Raw genomic sequence first — 20,842 nt, forward strand, 5'->3', positions numbered from 1 at the left:
TTCCTTTCCTTTCCTTTCCTTTCCTTTCCTTTCCTTTCCTTTCCTTTCCTTTCCTTTCCTTTCCTTTCCTTTCCTTTCCTTCCCTTCCCTTCCCTTCCCTTCCCTTCCCTTCCCTTTCCTTTCCTTTCCTTCCCTTTCCTTTCCTTCCCTTCTCTTCCCTCCCTTTCCCTTCCCTTCCCTTTTCCTTCCCTTCCCTTCCCTTTTCCTTCCCTTCTTTTTCTCTATGTTTTCCTTTCCATGGATGTCAAATCCATGAGACTGATAAGTAAGATTCCTCAGATGCCAAAATTTGCCTCAGTGCCTGTTTCCTGAGACAGGTTCTTCCACTTCCAGTCCTTCTCTGTTTACTCCAGGGAGATGGATCCTTCACTTCATAGGTCTTGGTTTTTTCTTGGTCCTGCTCCTGTGTCTTTGTACAAATCATCTCTTTTTCTTTGCAGGTTTTCGACCTTCTCTTTGTATGTTCTAAATAGGGGCTTTGGGCGAGGGGTTTAGCTGAGTGATAGAGCTCTTACCTATGCTCTTGTGAAATCTTGGGCTCCATCTCCGACATCTGAAAGAAGAAAAAAAAATTTCTCATTTCTCCTCCCAAGAGAATTTGTAATTTCTCATATTTTCAAATGGCACATGTGTTGATGATCCTTTCCCTCCCCCAGCTTATGCATCTGACCTGGGCTACTCTTTAGGATCTGAGTCCCTCCTGGCTAATATCTAATTTCCTCCTTGACAACTGCAGTAGATGACTATTTATAAGCATCTCAAATTTGATGTGTCCAGAGCAAGACTGTTTTTTTCTACTGACACCTGTTTCTCCAGCAGAGTTTTCCAGCTCAGTAGACTGCATCCACACATAGTTCAAGTCAGACACCTGCTCGCATCCATGATTCTCCCTGTCCTTTGGCCCCTATAGGCACTCAGCAAGGGCTATCTCTCACATCTAGGTATAGCCATTCAGCTAGTACAAAGTCTCCAGAATCTCTTCAGGCTTCCTGCGCTCTGTTCCACTCTAAGAACAGTATGGGAAGATCCATCTGCAGACAGGATTAGTCATGCACACAGCCTGGGTCAGCTCCCAAGTGCTCTTTGAGGGCTACCTAGTCTTTAACAAAAGCACAAAGAAATACAACAGATCTGAAAACCCTTAAGGCATTATTGTCTTTTTGATAATAAAGCTATGTTCTTTATTCCAGAACATTGCTTAAGAAGTTCTGTCACTGGTCACTTTTATTAACTGGATCCATCCATCTACATGCAAACTTTGTATTAATATAAACAATACACATTTTTTTTTTGTCTTTTTGAGACAAGGTCTCCCTGTGCAGTTCAGGCTGGCCTTCAGCTCGCTTTGTAGCCCAGGCTGGTCTTGAACTCCTCCTGCCTCAACCTCCTGAGTGCTGGGATTACAGGCGTGTGCCACTATCCCCGGCTACAATACACATTTTTGTCAGGAGGACAGGAGGTGATTGTTTTGTCCTCCTCCCTTAGTCTCTGGCAATCAGGAAAAGAAAAACAACATAGATTTATAGCACAAAAGCAGTAAACAAAAGAGCAAACCTCCTCTAAAAACAAGGTAGTCAATCAAATATTTACTGAACAGCCACTTCGTACCAGGCGCTCTGCTAAGTGCTGTGAAGGAGCTCCCTGACAAATAAGATGTGGCTCCGTGTTTTCACTAAATAGTTAAGAAAACAAAACACGGGGGCTGGGGATTTAGCTCAGCGGCAAAAGCACCTGCCTGGCAAGTGCAAGGTCGTGAGTTCGGTTCCCGGTACCGGAGAAAAAAACCAAAAAAACCAAAAAAAAAAAAAAGAAAACAAAACACAACAAGTGAACAGTGAAGTAACAAGAGGGAGTTAACTATTGAGATTTTGTCTAAACCAAATAATATACAGAAATTATATATTGGGGTTTCTTCTAAACTATGCTCTGCAAGTAATTACGAACACAGCAAGGACTCAGCAATGTGCAATGATCCTTTAATTGTTTTCAGCCCAGTGGAGGGTGTATCTTGGTAAACATCAGCACCTCCGCTATTCATTTCCATGGTAACCAAAAAGTGTAGGAGAGCAATAACATTAATTCTTATTAGGACAATTATAATAATAATAGCATACATACGGTGAGGCTAAGTTTTAAGCACAGGGAGTACACTTAGTGTTATGATACTTAAACCTCACAAGAAGATCCAAAATATACAATAGATGTTGTGAATTGGGAAGAAAATGTTCAAAAGAAAGGACAAACTGTGATGGGGGAAAGGGGAAAGAAAGAAAGGGAAAGAGAAAAAACATATTTATGTACAAGATTCTTAAGATAGTTACAGAGTTAGTTTCTCTTAGTTCATTGAAAAGACAGGTTTGTGTTAATATTGTTTGGACAAAATACCATACCTATAACTTGTCCTCTGAATAACTACTACGAAGACAACGATATGCAGTGTATTAATTATTGTAACTCCTACTAACCTGTTTTCAAACTGTTGCATTATATTTATCTTTTCTCTTTAAAATAAAGAAAAAAAAAAGCTGGGCGTGGTGGTGCACACCTATAATCCCAGCGCTCGGAAGGCTGAGGCAGGAGGATCCTTGTGAGTTTGAGACCAGCCTGGGCTACAAGGTGAGCTCAAGGCTAGCCTGAACTGCATAGTGAGACCCTGTCTCAAAAAGACAAAAGACAAAAAAATGAAAAAAGAACAAAATAAATCTTTCCCCCTTTAAAAAAAAAAAAAAAAAAACCAACAACAACCACCAAAAAAACCCCTCACAACAACCCTATGAGGTAGCAAGTATTACTGAGGCTCAGGGAGGGTAGATGGTCTCCTAGCCAAGTACTTGAATGTGACCTCAGGTCTGTTTGGCTGCAGCTCATTCTTTTAACCAGTAGGTAAGATTCCAAAGTCAAGATGGGAACTTGTCTCAGCCCTTAGTAGAAAGACAAATTGAATCATATGACGAAACATTTTGGCTGGGGATAGAGGAATATAAATTCAGCTAGGTACCCGTCACCAACAAACGTAAGTGCAGAAGTTAAACTTTGTAAGTAAGCGTTACACACAGATTACTAGAAAATTATCTTTTCATTCAAGAACACTCCTTGGATCAGTATGTATTATATGAAATGGGCAAAGAACTAAACAGGGTTTTTATTCCTGACCCTTGTTGGGAGGCTGTGTAAACATGGTCTCATTTTTAAAGATGAACTCAAAAAATTCAATACATAACTCACATAACTGAATTTTAGTTTCTAAAGCGTAAGCAAGACTTTTCCATGGAAGCCACTATCCTGCCAGCAGAGTCTTGGGGACTCCTGGGAGCAGTGAAGTGCTGCAGCAGATTTGGACCAGCTGGGAAGAGTGGATGGTTATATTTTCAGGAATTTTGCAGACAGGATGACAGTAAGTTGGTCATTTGAACTCAGCCTATTGAGAGTATTTACACTGTGGAATTCAATAACTGCTAAAAATTCTCCTTACATATTTGCCAGCACAACACTGCCTGGAAGCAGCAAACTTTCGCCTTCTTCAGGGAGCCTGGTAGAACAAATGTGGCAAAAACTGGGAGTAGAGTGGGTATAGAGAATTTTATTTGGGGGGTTTCTTTTTTTCTGAGACAGGGTCCCCTTATGTAGTGCAGGCTGGCCTTGAATTCATGGTGATCCTCCTGCCTTAACCTCTTGTGTGCTGGGATTACAGACATACACCACTACACTCTGCTGGATCTTTTATTTCTTTCTTTCTTTCTTTAGTAGTTCATGTTTTCAATACATGATGATTATATTCTTCCTGGGAAGTTGTTGCGAGTACATAGCATATTTTAATTCTTTGTCACGCCCTCTCCCTCCCCGTCCGTCCCCCTCCCTTCATGTTTTGTTCCTTTTCTTTTTGCAGAAGTTCTATCGTCCTACTTCCCGTTATCTACCTTCTATTTTGTTCTGCATTTCTATTGTGGGTTCACATATTGAGAAACTCTGTGATAATTAAACTGTGTCTGATTTATTTCACTTAACATTGTGGTCTCAAGGTGCATCTGTGTTACTATGAGTGACTCAAATTTAAACTTCGTTATGGCAGAGCAGTACGACATTGTGTATGGATACCACATTTTCTTTATCCATTCATCCACTGGTGGACACCTAGGCTGCTTCCAAGATTTAGCTGTTACTAGTTAGATAAAGACTTCTAGACTTAAAGAAGCACTGAATCCATTTGACACTTGGAGCAGATAAAAACCTGCCTCCTCTCTATGACAAGATTATTTTAATAATAATTATATAATAATCAGTAATAACTGATTATATCATAGAAAATATGTAATTTGCTTATGTGTCATATATAATAAAACATGATTTTCTTGGCTCAATCTTCATTTATAAATAAAAGGAAATGCAACTTTTATTTAAAAATTTGACTCAATAAAATAAATCATTTATGAAATAGGATTCACTCTTTGTAAAATATTATATACCAACTGTGCATGGTGGTACATATCTGTAATCCTAGCACTCCAGTGTTCTAAGGTAGGACTTTACAAGTCTGAGCTTAGCTTGGGAATTTAGCAACTTTTTTTATTTTGAGACAGTGTTTCACTATGCGGTTCAAGCTGGCCTTGAACTCACTTTGTAGGCCAGGCTGGCCTGGAACTCACAGCAATTCTCCTGCCTCAGCCTTCCAAGTGGTGGGATTATAGGTGTCCGCCACCAGCCCAGCATGAAAACCTGTTTTAAGGAAAAAAATAAAAAAGAGCTAGGAATATAGCTCACTGGGAAAACTATGGGTTCAGTCTTAAGTAATGGAAGAAATTCTATACCTTATTTTTGTTCTGTTTTACTATTTCAAATTTGAAACACTAATAAAATAAAAACACTAATAAAATCTCCAGATTATTATGTACAAGGGAAGAATTGAAGTAACCTGCTTCTTTGTCTTTACTAAGACTGTTGTCCTGTGTTCTTCTTATTTAGAATCTACTATTTAAATACAGGGAAATGTACTTGTAATGAGGCACAAATTAAGCCTAAAGCAAACTCAAACTTTCAGCCATTAAAATTTTCTCTTTAAATGAGCATGCGCAGGTGAGACTAAATGTCAGCCTGACTGTGTAACTGTAAAGTCTCTGGATTAACTTCCATGTAGGCCATGATGCTTATTAAAGGACAAATAATAATAACGTGTGTCACGGAGCTTGCATGGATGTTAAACTTAACAGTACCTGTTTGGCATGTAGACTAAAAAATTTTTAAAAAAGATTTTCAGGGGAAGAAATATTTTATCACTAACATTCTTTAGAACCACCAGCCACAATGACGAGAAAAAGCAAACACATTTTAACTGGTTCTATCGCTGTTCTCTAAGTTCACAAACATAACACATCCACTTCCTACCTCCCCTGGGTGTGCTGCTCGCACGGCCCGCCTTTGGCACATTGGGCCCAGACCCCGCCTCAAGCCAAAGCACCCAGAAGCTGTTAGAGTTGGGGGGCAGATGTCCAGTTTTGTAGAAAGCTTTTCTGTGTGTTTCTAATGATCAGTCAGGTTTGAGAATTACTGATGTGCACATAATAGGAACAAAAATGCTCAGGATTCAAAATCAGGGGACAAGGTTAAAATACCTACAAAGCTGTTCCAGCACCAATTCTGAAGATCCCCTCCTTAGCGCCACTGGTTGACAGCTGGACTGTCACGGAGAGCAATGATATTGAAAGACCCGCTGAGGGCAGTTACAGAGCACTCTCCTGTGTGTCATTAAAAATATTTAACACATAGATATTCACATGTTAAAACAAGAAAATGCACTCTGTTATTTTATTTAATGATAAATCAGGAGAGTCTTTTTAAATTTTATTTCTAACTTTAAAATTCTTCAAGTTAGAAATAAAAGGAGATATAAAAGTTAGAAATAAAAGACTGGATCTCCATCCTTATTGGTCTGTTTGCTTCCTTCTTGAATCATCTCAGAAAAGTCAGAATTTTTTGAAGTTGTCAAAGGTTATTCCTTTGTCCAAATCTTTCAACGGACTTCCCATCTTACTCAGACTAAAGAACAAAATATGCCGATACCTGCAAAGCTTTACTTCCGCCAGGTGTTCCGGTCTCACCCCCACTACCTCTCTGAGTGCATCTCTTGACTCGTTTCATTGTAGCTACACTCGTCTCTTGCTGTTCCGCAGGCTCTCTAGGCCTTTCTCCCTCCAGGCCTTTGCACTGGCTGCTGCCTAGGACCCTCTGCCCCCAGGAATCCACAGGCTTTCTCATTTCCTTCTAGTCTGTGTTCAAATCATGGCTATGAAAGTGTTTTATTTTTCTTGTCTGCACCTAATACCATCAGGCATACCCCATGCTGTATGTATTTTCTCTTTCCTCCTCTAGATTTTTGAAAGCAAGATTTTAAAGTAGTATTTAGTGTTATGTTTCCAGTGCCTTGCACATAGCTGGGACTTCATAAATATTGGTTGGACAAAAAATGAATAAGAAGACCAAGAGATGGAGGGAAGGGGTGAGGACTGGGGGGAAGGGGATTTAAAAAGAATTAAAGGGCTGGGGATATAGCTCAGTGGCATAAGCACCTGCCTGGCAAGCGCAAGGTTGTGAGTTCAATTCCCAGTATTGCAAAAAATAAAAATAAATAAATTAAAAATTTAAAAATAAAAAGAATCAAACTGTCATTTACATATATTAACTTTCCATGGTGAATGTGATCATATGGACTGCAAAGATGTACTACTACTAATAAAAATTTAAAGAAACAAAAACTAATTTAAATAACACAAATGAATCAAAATGTACATGATCAAAAATAAAATAATATTAAGAACAAAGGACTGATAAAAGAGCCTCCTTTGTTTCAGCCCATCTCTAGAGACAGCCACTTAGAATTATTAAAACTATCTTCTGTTAGTTAACGCTAGGCCTCTAAATAACATGCTTCTCTTTGCATTTCTTTTTTTTTTTTTTTTTTTTTTTTTTTTTGGTTTTTCTCCAGTACCGGGAACCGAACTCATGACCTTGCGCTTGCCAGGCAGGCGCTTTGCCGCTGAGCTAAATCCCCAGCCCCTTGCATTTCTTGATTTATTGACTTTCAGAGTCGCTACTGACCCCCTGCTGTGATAGAACTGGATTTGGTTTCCTTGCATTTTCCTAATCATACCGATGTGGTTATTATTCTTATTTTTAGTTTTTTTAATTGATTATACTTGTAACTTACATTCTATCATGCTGCTTTTCATCTCTTTGATGCAGTATCTGTGTCTCCTCAGCTTCTGAGATGAGGACATCTTCCCCTCACTCTTTTCTGCTCTCTTCTTTCTTGCCTGCCTCCTAGTGTTCATGCCTTTTCTGATTTATTAGTTTTTATCACCACTAGTGCCTTGGATTTCAAGTCTTGCCACTATACTGTTCAAAGGAGACTCTAAGAGAGTGTGGGTGGAGCTAGTTAACATTTCACTTTCACCTGGTCTCTATTTTAAACTTGGAAAGAAACCTTGTAGAGGAAGTTCCAGATTTGGCTGCGAGAAGCTAGAGAGCAAGGATACCCTCTCAGAGGAATTACTGCCAGGGAAGCCTCTGCGCTGGCGTGTCAGGCTTCCAGCCGGCCTCGGCTATACATGCACCGACACCTACTTCTTGCTGCCCATGTAGAGGGCGTTCCACTCAGGAGAGGACTCAGTGTAACGGAGTTTTCAAGACTGATGTGCCAGTGCATTTCCACGAACAACAGTGCTGTTGTCAAAAGAGATATGGATATTAGCAAGACTAACATATTTTATTACACAGTCTTAGATGAGAAACTATATTTTAATGAAGGGTAGTTTGGTTAGCATAAAGTCACAACAAGAAATTGGATGAGATGGGTGTTAAATCTCCATGGACATAGGTAGCCTTTTCATCCCTCCCGTTAGGAGATAAGGTTTTGCTGATGTGACTGTAATTCATCAATTTCTGTTGTCTGTGACCACCTCTGCTGAGGCTTGTCTCTTCCATGTTATATATCCACGGCTAATCCATTTCTTTCTGACTAACATATATTTAAAATTTTCCATGGTTCTTACTACAATCGATTCTAATTGTTGTGCCAGCCATTCTCCCTAAGATAAGTTAGTGCATCTCTGTATAAAAGTAATTCTCTGAGCACCACCTTATTTCCCTCAGTCCTGAATCCATAACCAGCCACATCACTGTTTCCTTCAGGCAGGAATATGATGTCTATTTCCTATTGATTGAAGGCATCCTGAAAATTCAGTGTCTCATAAATACAGCCACCTGAACATCATATTTCTATAGTAAGCCCATTTCTGAAATGGATGGAGGCATTTTTGCAAAAGCCAGAAAACTGGTAAGATGTCAGACCGGGTTCACGCTGGACCTTAACATGTTTATAGCTGCTGTGACTTAATGACTCATCACTAGGCAGTCTATAAGATCTTAAGGGGCAACTGATTTGAAGGTAACAATATGCAATGGAATTACAATGGTGAACTCCTACCATCTTGTCTAGTGAAACCCTGTATTATCTCTAATGTTTTATTGAAGAATTATTTTCTTATTCTCTTTAATGGTTTGAGCGATCTTTCATTCTTACATCTGATAATCTGAGCAATGTACCTGAGGATAACGATACGCAATGTAACAACCAGTGTTGACTTGTATTTGTCTTGAGACCCTGTATCACTTTGAATGTTCTTGCTTTGATTTGTTTACATCTGTGATACTGGTATGCTGCTACTGTTCTATTTTTGTTGTTGTTGTTGTTTGTGTCTCATGTACTAGTCTCTTTAAAATTAAAAAAAAAATCTTAAGGAGAATTGAACAAGGAATATTAGAGTTAATCAACTATGCACAGGGTGTAGAGTTCCTTTTGTGTTGTTTACCATTGTGTAGAACCATATAATAGCACAGCTTATAATACAGCAAAGTGGATGGGAAGGAATTAGATAAATAAAGCCAAAGTGAAGCCATTTTGAATGCATCCATTCATTTACTGAACATTTTATTAATATTTATTGAGTGTGTACTATTTTCTGGGTTCTGCTCTAAATCCTAAAAACACCACAGTGTTGTGGCACATACAACATCTGACCCATGGATTTACAAGATAAGATATAATTAAACAATACGTACACAAGTAATTTAGTACAGTAATTATAATTGTGAAAAGGGCTATGAAAGCGAACAGGCTACTACGAAAACATAAGAGAGGAAGGACTGACCTCATTTGTAACAGGTGGGGTGAGTTGGAAACAGCATTGCTGAGGATGGTAAACTGAGACCTGAGCTGTGAGTTAACGGGCAAGAGTGTTGCCCGTTAGGGGGGGAAGAATGTTTCACGCAGCGGGAACAGTGTGAGCAGAAGCTCAGGGCAGCAGCACAGCATAGTGAAAGGATTGCAAGGCCCCTGCTGGCAGGGGGTGTATGTCGAGACTCAGATGGATAAGATGAGCACTGGCAAGCAAATCATAACTTTCCTAGAGGGTAACAAGTGCAGCCATGCACACATAATGACGTTTCAGTCAATAACAAGCTGCATATATAGTGGGGATTATATGTGAGATTTTAATGGAGCTGAAAAGTTCACGGTGACATCATAGCCATCATAATGTCGAGCACAATACATTATTGCTGTGGCTGTGATGCTGGTGTGCACAAATGTTTGTGTCTGGTCATATAAAAGTATATCATATATAACTGTATACGGTACATAGTACTTTATGATAAACTACTATGCTACTAGTTTATATATTTACTGCACTATATACTTTTATCATTATTTTAAAGTATACTTCTACTTATTAAAAATGTTTACAGTTACACAAGCAGCAAGTTCATATATTTTATGTTTACCTCTTTATTGCATTGTTTTCTGTTGTGCTTGATTTACTCTCATATTATTTTGTTCATTGTGGCCCCAAGAATAACAGGCTATTGTGTGTGCATGTGTGTGTATGCCATACGGTCTAGGTATGTAGTAGGCTATATCATCTATGTTTATGTAAGTATACTCTATAATGTTCAGACTATGACAAAAATAGTCTTGTGATGCATCTCTCAGAACACATGACTGTATTCCACTTTCTAGGTGGAGACATTATGGGTTCATATAGGTAGAATTTAGTTACTGTTCAACAGGCAAAAAGCCAATACCTGAGTCCACGGGATAGTTCATCTTTTAGATAAACTTAATATTTTTCATGGCTGGGACTTCACTTATTCCATCTCATACAATTCCAATAACTTTGAAATAAATATTTCTTCTGCACACCAGACTACCTCAATTTTTCTAGATGAATGAATGTTAGTTAGAAAATTTGTGCCTCCTTACTAAGAAATGCTTCTCCCTGTGCCCTTTGGAGTTCTTCCCAGTTATCAGAGCCATTGTTACTAGTTTGGATCTGTTTTAGAAGGATATGTGTCATTTGTAAAGTTGTTTGTGAATGCATGTGTGTGTGTGTATGCAAAAAAATTATAAGGTCTGGCCAGGCATGGTGGTGTAGAACTATAATCCAAGCACTCAGGAGATGGAGGCAGGAGGATTGCTGCAAGTTTGAGGCCGGCTTGGGCTGCAAAAGGAGTTTAAGGCTAGCGTGAACTACATAGCAAAACCCTGTCTCAAAAAGAAAAAGAAAATTACGAGATCAAGATCAAATTTTGGATCCTCAAGCTGTTGGTGGTCTCATTGGATTTTCTTTCCTTTTTTAAAATTTCAATTAAAATGTTTCTTCCTAAATTTGCTTTGCTGTCCAATACACCCATATCCTGCTCGCTCAGTTCTTTCTGTGCCAAATCTCTCTATATGGACCAATGCACTATTTCCAGTTTCAACCTTTATTGTTCTTGTCATTTTATAAGGGTAATTAAGTACCTGTGCTATGTAATTGTGTCTAGTTGTGCCCATATGCATAATCTTGGTGTGTGACGGTATAAATAGTGTGCACCTAACCATATATGAAGTTAGGTCTCCAAACACATGTGAATGAATGGACAGGTGTGTGAGTATACTGTGATGATAATGTGGGAGAGTGCCATTTTCCAGTGCTTGCTGCGTGTGATTATTTAATTAACAAAAATTAAATGTCTCTGTTGTACCATCCACATCGTAAGTGCTGAAATTGTGAACCTATGTTACCTATGTAACTTAAACAAATATATCACCCTTTCAGTCCTGTCCCAGGGACACAGAGGCAGAATTAGAGTTTGCTATCATGGCCAAAATTCATTAAAATTACTTGTTCTCTTCCATATTTAGTACTCCTAAATTTGGGGAGATTTTTCTTTGTTTTCTGTCTCTGCCACCATAGCCCTTTGTCCTTTCTCTTTACTATACCACGTGGGAGTCTACACAGGCTTCAGATGAATCCCATTCCCACAAGAAAACTGAGGATTGTGTTGTAGACTAATTGGTTTTCATACAAGAGTAAGTCCCCACCCCCTGTATGTATAAAAAATGACAGAGGAAGAAGGGGCTTAGCGGACAGTGGTAGAGGGAGAATGCTGTAGAGCCCTTAACATTAATAATTTGTATTCATGTATAAAGTGTATAAATTAAACTCTATACAGTTTACCTATGGACAGCTTAGGTACCAGTTTAATTGACAGCTGACCAATTGACAGTATGCATATGAAGAATTGAACTAAAATATGTTCCTTAGATACTAAGAGTGTAGTTTAAGCAAGTGATCACCAGAACCTCCTTTTTTATTCACTCAGTGGCCCAACTATAGAGTGAATAAGGAGGGCTTATAGAATTAATTGCCTTCCAAGATGAGAGCCAGTGCATGTAAGAATGATATACCATTTTGTATCAATAAATCAAAGGAAAAGGCACTGCTTCCTACGTGCCTGGCACATAGTGGGCTCAGGGAGAGAGCTTACACTCGATCTTAGTCAAGAGGCCAAGAGCACTTACAAAGGGAAGGATTGAGAGCAGAGGTTCTTAGGCCTGGCTGCCGCCTGTGTGTGTGTGTGAAAAATTTCTTCTGAGCCCTTTGAATTTCCACATCCTCAACATGGTTCCCAATACTTAAAATTTGAGAATATTCACTCAAGTAACACTTAGTTTTGCATCCAATTCCAAAATAAGAGTGACAGTAATTATTAACATAAATCAGCAAGAGAATATAGCAGTCAGAACAGAGAAGTTGACCTAATAGTCCTCAATGTCCTTATTTTTATATATCTGTTATATTGAAGACTAGCTTATAGCAGGTTAAGGGAATACAGGCAGTTAGAAATAATTCATTCATTTCTATTTTCAGTCAACAATCAACCGCTATATGTCTTCTTAGGGTTGGAGACACGAAAGTTAAAGGACTGCATAGCCCCTCTCCTCAGTCTAATGGGACACAGAGATAAGAAAATGAGCAATTTGCACTCAGTGTGAATATGCCATGATGACGATAGAGTACAGGCTCCTGTGAGAGAGAAGACTGGGGCATCCAACCTAGCCAGAGCTGGTTTGTTGTGGGATAGTGATGGGGAAATTCTCCTTGGAAAAAAATTACTCTTGAAAGAGTGGCAGTCATGGAAATAAACTGCTTAGATTTCCCTCTTGGAAAGAAATTGATGTTCAGCTCCTGGGAAAGCAGTTACCCAGTAGCATGTGGATGTTTGATCTCTCAGGACTGGCTTTAGCTTTTAAGACAAGGTCATATTCTTCTAAGAAGTACTAGTAGCATTGCCTCCATCTACACCATTGTTTGGAGACCAGAGTGAAAAATAGAAGGAAAAGAGAAGAGGGAAATAAGGGAGGTCTGGTGACCCAGAATGGAGGCCGTCGGGAGACACTGGCTTCTAGTCAGTGATATGGGGTGAGTGGAATATTGAGTGGGCAATGACATGAACTGACATGTTTAATGGCAGACTTAACCCCTGATTTTGCCCCAACCTGTGTCCTCCCATCTGACCCTGCAGAGGCCTGGCATCTAGCAAAGCAACACTCCTTCTGGGCCATTCCTAGTCTGACAGCTTTGGGCAGCCTTTGGGCAGAGTGAGTTCCAAAGATTTCATCTCTGCCTTCAGGAATGTTCTGTCCTCATGGATAAAACTGTCTCCTAACTTAGGAGGTCATCAGGCAGTAAGGCTAGGAAGTATGCTAGAGGAAAGCCTAGAGAATATTACAGAGTGACAGGTAAAAGAAGTGGTTTCTATCCTTGGAAATAGAGCTAACATTCTTATTTATATTTCAAGTTATAATTGCACGGCCTGACTTGCTTGATCTGGTTATCAGTGTTTTACAGGAAGAAGACCTGGTTTGTGTGCCTCCCAACCATAGATATGGAGTGTAAGTGCTTGTTTCCTGTTCTCTGTCTTCTAAAGATTTCCATGTACAGAGTTGAGCTGAGCCTGGAGGTAAAGGTTCAGGCAAAAGGCAGTTATTTTGAAGAAAATTAATTCCTTCTTGGAGGCATGATTTTCTATTTGTAGATGTTTTAAAGGCTCCATTTTGTTCCCCTCTGGTTGTTCTTCCTACAATATCATTCCTATAACTGTCCCAAAGGTTGTCTTGAGAAGACCTATGGACTTGGTAGCTTCTTGTTTGGTGTAGGCTCCACACCAGGCCTGCGTATGCTTGGAAAGCCACTTTAAAAATAATTCTTTTCAATACTACACAGGTAATGCCAGCATCAGGAGGATAAGTGCTGGGGATGAGATGCAGTCTGCTGTAGTCTACAGCTCTCTTCTGTACCCATGTCTCTGCGTTGCATGACTTTGACCATTTTTAGTTCCAAATGCCAAGATGAAGACAGTGATCATGACCACCATCATTATTAGAAAAAGGATCAGAATGGACCACTCACAAATACTGATGCTTAATAAACTTATAAAGACACATAACATTACTAGTAACCAAAGAGGGAGAAGGCGAGAGGATGCAGGGCAAATTAGCAATGCTGCAAACAACTGAAATGGCTCACTGTAGGCAGTTTGTTAGATTTGAATATAATGGAATATCTTCAGATTTTCTGTTTATAATAATTTATTAGCATCATAAAACACTCACATCAAAAAATTACAATTTAAGACTATATATATAAATATGTTCTTAACTTCATTTTTAAAACTTATTCTGCTGTTCTTAACTTTAAAACTAAAGACTTTAAAAGATAAAATTCTTCAAATGTCAAGAATATTTATTTTTGGTTGGTGCAACTATGGATAATTTTAATTTCCTCCAAATATTTTTCTGTATCTCCCCCAAGCATTTTGTAGTTTTTTTTAGAATAAATACATACTCAGGAAAGTCAAATGAAAATAAGTTTTAATAAAAGACAAATAGGAAGGATATTAAAATTATGCACAATTTTTTCCTCTAATATAATTTTTACAGGAAAGAAAATTTGAAAAAATATTTTTAGGACGCCATCTAATATTGCTGTTGGCTTTTCCTTCCCAGAATATGATGTGATGGCAATGAAATGTTGTTCATGAAGTAATGATCTGACCGGTCAGATGAGTCTCAGGTAACCTCAGAGCAGTGCTACAGTTCAAGTATTTTATTCTTTGCTGGTGATCAAGCCTAAAAGCTATGGGTGGAGACACTGTAACTCCTTAGTGTGAGCTGGCAGATTTATAAGACACAAATCCGTTCTTTTCAGTCATCTAAACTTTCAGTGCAAATGAGGAAAAAAGGGAAAAATGTAAAGATCGTTTATTTAAGAAAAGGGGAAGGAAGGAATGAAAGAAGGGGAGGGGAGAATTTTAGGAGAGCATTTGGTACTTGAAAGAAAAAAATAGGAAAAAAAATGGCCAAGATGACCACTAAAACTTACTAATCCTTCCTCTGTGTTTTATAAACAAAAAATTTCATGATATTCTATTGTATTCAGATTTATCCTTACAGTGAGTCATTTCAGCTGTTTGTAATTTTTTTGATTTTTTCCCTGCCCTACATCTCTCCTTTTTCTCTTTGATTATTGAAACTACGTATTTTTATGTTTTTCACCATTTATCTTTGTGAGTCATCATTTCTGTGAGTTTTAGCTCCATCCTTGTGCTTCGTCTATGTAACTTCATAGAGGACAGAGGTAGGGGTCATTTTCTCCACTTCACAGGTGGGGAAACTGAGACTCAGAAAACTCACTAGCCTAAGACTGTAAATGCTTACAAGCCAGGAAGTTGGAAATCCAAAGGATTTTCATAACTCACTCTGAAAATACCTGTCTATATAATTGCATGCAAGTGCCCAGTGATCACCCTCTTGTCTGTGGTGGAGTTTTCCCTACCTAGTCACCTAAAGCTGACAGAGGTGAAGTGACTCACCACTGGTCATGGAGACAGGCTGGAAAATAGAAACCACCCGACTCACAGTCTAAGTAAATAAATTATAATTTGTGTTGGAGTCTCGAACCAGCCGGGTGAAAGCTTTAAAATGGAGTACAAACTTGAGGTGCTGGCAGGTGTTATGCACAGAGAGTTACGAAAAACCAGAGAAAGTATGGAAGGTAAAGTCTACAAGGGTCTGATTTTGGAGAGTGTTGACAGGGGAGCACTGGCATCTAACTAGTGGCTTCTTGGAGTACTCAGGCTCCCCATTTCCTCAAGCTGTAGGAGTTCCCCGGAGGACAGATCAGGGAGCCTACTGCCTCAGGAGAAGGAGAGCAAAGGGAAAATATAATACTTAGAGATATATAACAGCAAACAGGTTTGGGAGGAAAGTTCAGTTTCAAGGAGCCAGACAGAAGATGATGCAGGTTAAGAAGCGGATGCACTCTTTGAAACTACCTTAGTCCTAAGTAAGGTCTCTCTGAAATATGCCCGGTACCCTCCATCCACTCCTTAAGTCACGTCTCTAAACAATGGCTGCGTGTGGTGCCGTCAGTGGTCCACTTGAGGGAAGACATGAAAAATAAAGACAGAAGTACCGCTCCAGGACCATGGCTCCACAGTGTCTTTGGGCGCCTCTTTTATACCTTCTTGATGGTTTGCAACAAGATTTAGAGCTCTCTTCCATGTGGATACCCTCTATCTCAGTTAGTCGTAGAAATATTACAGAGAACATTGTCTAGGGAAACTAAAATGGTGATAAAGAAACCGTACATTTGAGCTTTAGATGATTTGGTGAGTCAGGATATTCTGTGATTTTCAAGTCTGTGAGCTCACAGAGGGCAAGATCTATGCCTACACTCTTTGACTACCTCTGTGGAGTCTAATGTGGTACCTTGATCTCAAATATGTTGTGAATGTCTTTCCAGGACGTCTTTCCAAGGTTATGGTGGGGTGTTGGTGTTGGGGTTTAATTTTCCCAAACTACATTCTTTGGACTGCCTTGATTGCCAGTTTGCTTGTTGTCCAGTAAGTGCTAAGTGATATTTCTTTGCTTTGTTTTCACCATCCAGAGCCAAGTCTAGTTACTAAAGAAATTATTTGGTAATATAATGTTTTCATCATTTCTGATACAAAATATTTGAGAAGATGATGGACCTAGACATGTCCAGTTGCAACAATGACCCAGCTGCAAATAAGTCTACAAATGTATCACATTCTGGTTTTTGCACACTGGTTGTTTCATATGCAGAGTTGACACTACTGGGCCTTCCTCAGTAACACATAAATTTCAAGTGATTTTTTTTGCACAGGGTGATAGAATGATCTCACCAGATGGGAAACACATAAGAGTTATTAGATCATGGATAGACTGTCTCACTGCAACGTTCAGTCAGTTTTCCACTTTTCTAAATTTTCTATTTGTCCACTGTAGGTATCAGTATAGATTAAGGTCCACAGTTTTAAAAAACTATCAGCTGAATGTGGTGGCATACTCCTGTAATCTCAGCACTTTGGGAGGCTGAGGCAGGAGGATCTCAAGTTGAAGCCCAGCCAGAGGAACTTATTGAGAATGTGTCTCAAAATTTAAAAAAAAAATTTAAAAAGGTTGGGAATATAGTTCACCCAAAAGGCTGTTGGTTCAATTCTCAGTTCTACAAGAAAAATATTAGCTTAGGAACCCTTGATCACCTATCACAAGCCAGATATTATGCAATGCCTTTTACATATAACCCTTTACCCCACAATTATCTATTTTCCTTTTTTTCTTGAAATGTTGCCCAAGTAGGTCATGGACTCAAAAGATGTTACCAACCCAGTCTCCCAAGGAGCTGGGACTACATGCGTGTGGCATCATGCCCAGCTTTTTATTCTCCTTTAAAGGAAAGGAAGCAGTTTCAGACAGGTTAGATATATTTTATGAACCCAGGAAGCTTTCAAGTAAAAGTTAGAATTTGAACACTATTGCTTTCTCTCCTTCCTTGGTCACATTCCTAGCGGGATAAAAGGACTTTGCCATGTGGATTATTCACCCCTTAATTGTCTTTGTTATGGAGTGCTATCAAAGGCATGTACAAAAATCTAAATAAATCAAGAAGATTGCTTTCCCTTTTTTGAAATCTTTACTTTGCTCCTCAAAAAAATCCATGAAGCCAAAAAAAAAAAAAAAAAAAAGTGGTGGAAGCCCATCACCATCCAAACTCCATCTCCACTCCGGTCAGGAGCAAGGTCCTCCAAGGGAGATTGTACACACGGGTTTTTTCACAGGACTGAGATGGCAGGAAACTATTTTCTTCTAGAAGTGAGAAAGTTTTTTCTAATGTCTTTAAAATTGTTCTAAAATCTGAATCCAACAGAATTAAGTATATAAGGTTATCTCTTATGTGGGATACGTCTCACCTATTTTAAATTTAAAAATATAAAAATATGTGCTCCTTTTAAAGCATTAAAACTATTGGAGGTACATAGATATAAGAGTGAACCTTCTCAGTGGCTGTTCATTCATGTCACTCACTTCCCACCGTAAGAGGGAACCATGAACGATACTAGATGGATGCTGCAAATCTTTTGCCAAGCTTTTGTACTCCACCTCCACGTACAGATGTGATGCATGCACACAGGGTTACACGGGTTTTCTTTTCTACAAAAATGAGAGCATACTCTATATTGCATTCTGCAATGTGCAACTTACTCCACACCTAGATATTATGTCTAGTAGTCAAGATTCTGTCTACAATTGGAAAACACTGGTTCTCTTCCCTTACCTTTACAAGGATTATAAAGTATTGCCATGAAGATTAACCACATGTTGAAAAGTACTGAAGGATGTTTGTACCAAAAAAGGAAAAGAATCCAAGGTTTTGAGATGGCTACTAATGTATTACTTTACAGGTAGTTATTACCAGATTATGTGATGAGCTCCAAAGAAAGTGAGGACAAGGAAATAATTTCTTATTTTCCTACTCTGAATGGGACACTTCATGATCTGCATAGTATAAAAAACATGAAAATGAGGCCAGGCTTGGCAGAGAAATTGCTGGCTACAAGCTTTTAGAACAATTAAGAAACAGCAGGATCATTCTGGCACAAGCTTCAACCAGTTGGCAGAAAAATGCCTCTTCTGCTCCTACAGTGACTGGCAATTCTCAGTAAATGGCTAAAATTGCCTTTCATGTCTGCCGACAACTTCTTTCCACAAGTCTTTGAGTCTTGTTGAATTCTCTTTGATAATGGGATATCTTCTCTATTAGCATAAATTAGACATGTATAGGGCTTATTTCAACCCTCCCAGGACAAAAATTCACTTGTTTCCAAAGAATCCATGAACTCTTGCTCAAATCTAGAAGTAAAATTTTCCTGTAAATGTTTTCCTCTTTAAGATTTTATTACCATATACGAAGATTATATTTTATATGATTAGTGACATACTAATAGGCATCTTGAAATATTAAAAATAGCTCACAGACCCCTGTTATTATCTTTGGTAAAGTCCAAGGATTTGGAACTCTAGTTAGGATATTACTAACTTAAAATGTCCCAATTCATTTGAAGTATAAGCTGTCAATAAATACCACTTTTCTTCAGTTTCAATTTACAGTTTTCCTGAAGCTACATTGCTGAGCTCTCCCTGCCTCCAGCTGTCCCTAAGCAAGGCAGCCACGGTTAGGTTGTTGGCCTCTGAAGGCCCAAAGCAAAGGGACTGACTGCAGAGTCAGCCCTCTCACTGTGGGGCTCTACATCCACAGATTCATTCAATCACCGAGAAAGAATATTCAGAAGGAAATGCATCTGTACTGAACATGTATGGGCTATTTTCTTGTCCAGGATTTCTCAATGATAGCATATAATAACTATTTACATAGCATTTATTTGTTTAAATATTGTAAGTAATCCAGAGATGATTCAGAATACAGGGGAGGATGTGGGTAGATTATATGCAAATATACTATTTTACATAAAAGAATTGACCATCCGAAGACTTTGGTGTCTGTGGGGACTTTTGAAACCAATTCCTATTGTATGCTGAGGAACAACTGTATAGTGCAGTGGTTGAGAGCAGTCATGGAGCTCTGATGGCTCTGCATATTAACTCACAGTCCCCATAAAATAGAGAAGCTGGCAGCATATACCTCAGAAGGTGGTTAAGAGACAATTGATGGATCCACTTAATAAAACCTCCAACAAACTGTGAAGTGTTCTTTATTTTTGTATTTTTGTTGTTTAAGGCCATTGTCTTAAACTGTCATTACTGAATAAGGCCATTGGTTGTTCATGCTACTGAGAGAGGAAAACCTCCTCATCTTGTTTCCTATGTCTTGGCAGAAACAAAAAGGAAGACGATGCCCTAAGTCCAGTCAGTTCCCAGTCTCCATAGGTGGTCAGGTAAGAGCAGGGGCCTGGAACCGGTGTGCTTGGCTGTAACATTACTCCTCTCCAGTGCTGCAGTGTAAGATAAGACAGCAAAACCACAACAGTCGAAACAAGTCAAACAGGTCAAGCAAGGAGTACCAATAAATTCTGCAACTAGTAAGTTCAAGTGCAGGATATACAAGACAGGAATACAAGACCTTGCCTGTAAAAGGAAAATGTCCCATCAAAGAAACATAATCTTCCCATGTTCTCAATTTAAATTTTAACAAAAATTTAACAAAAATCAATTTGTCATCATTTTAACAAAAATCAATGAGTAAAAAAGACAACACATATGAATTCAAGACATAAGCAATTGACAAACAAGAATAACAATTTCTGATTACCTAAACAAGTAACAACCCAGAATTCACAAAACAAAAGCAAACTCTTACCTCATTCCAGTTTTTCTGGTGTGGACTCCAAATGATACAGGGGAATAATATAACTCCTAAGATGCTAGATGTCAGATACACTGAGTTCATGCTCCCCAAAATTGAAGAATAAATTTGAAAGAACAACAGCGGTGAACAGTGGGGAAAATTTACTGAGAGAGGTAGCTCTTGAGAAACAGAAGTGGGCCTGAGAGTAAGTTCCCACTGAGCCCACCTCTCAAAGGAAGTTTTGTAGAGCAAAATCACAAAGTGGATACAAAGTGAGTCAAAATTATGATCGACCAATAAAATTACAAGGATAGCCACTAAGGTAATACTTATCCAATGGGGAAGCAGGTTGAGAATCCAGGGTACATGGAAAGAATAAAGACCTTTTTAGGAAGAGATGGATCAGGAGGTCCTGGTCACCTACCTGGGTGACTGATGTCTATCTAGAATTTATTGGCCCTGGTGATACCTACTACCTCCAATTATCTTATCTGCTGGGGAGGCATGTAGGCCTGGTCATTCTGTCTTTATCTTGAGACCCAGCCTTTAACAGATGTATCTCTAGCCACTGTTGCGATGTGTTCGCCTCCTCTGCACTGACTCCCTCAAGGGCTGGCCCTGTCTGACTGTCTATCATATGTGCACCTAACTTAGCTGCCTATGATAGTTGCACCATAATAAAGCTTCTCAGAGTCTTTGAGCCTCAGTTTTTCTTTTTATCTGTGCAAAGGGGATGACAATTATCCCTTATTCCAGAGCTGCTGAGAAGACCAGAACCATATGAATGAAGGATTTACACA

General features: G+C 38.9%; 1 long non-coding RNA gene across 3 annotated transcripts in view; it reads right to left on the minus strand.

Moving 5' to 3' along the window:
• Positions 1–20,842, minus strand: part of LOC102010922 — a 94,385-nt gene that overhangs the window by 2,122 nt on the left and 71,421 nt on the right. For all 3 annotated transcript variants that reach the window (XR_001234282.1, XR_001234280.1, XR_001234279.1), the window contains one exon: positions 516–553. This is a non-coding gene — a long non-coding RNA (uncharacterized LOC102010922). The remainder of the gene's footprint in view (positions 1–515; positions 554–20,842) is intronic.

The sequence above is a fragment of the Chinchilla lanigera genome, unplaced genomic scaffold (genome assembly GCF_000276665.1).
Source record: "Chinchilla lanigera isolate Chin_1 unplaced genomic scaffold, ChiLan1.0 scaffold00024, whole genome shotgun sequence".
Classification (NCBI taxonomy): Eukaryota; Metazoa; Chordata; class Mammalia; order Rodentia; family Chinchillidae; genus Chinchilla; species Chinchilla lanigera.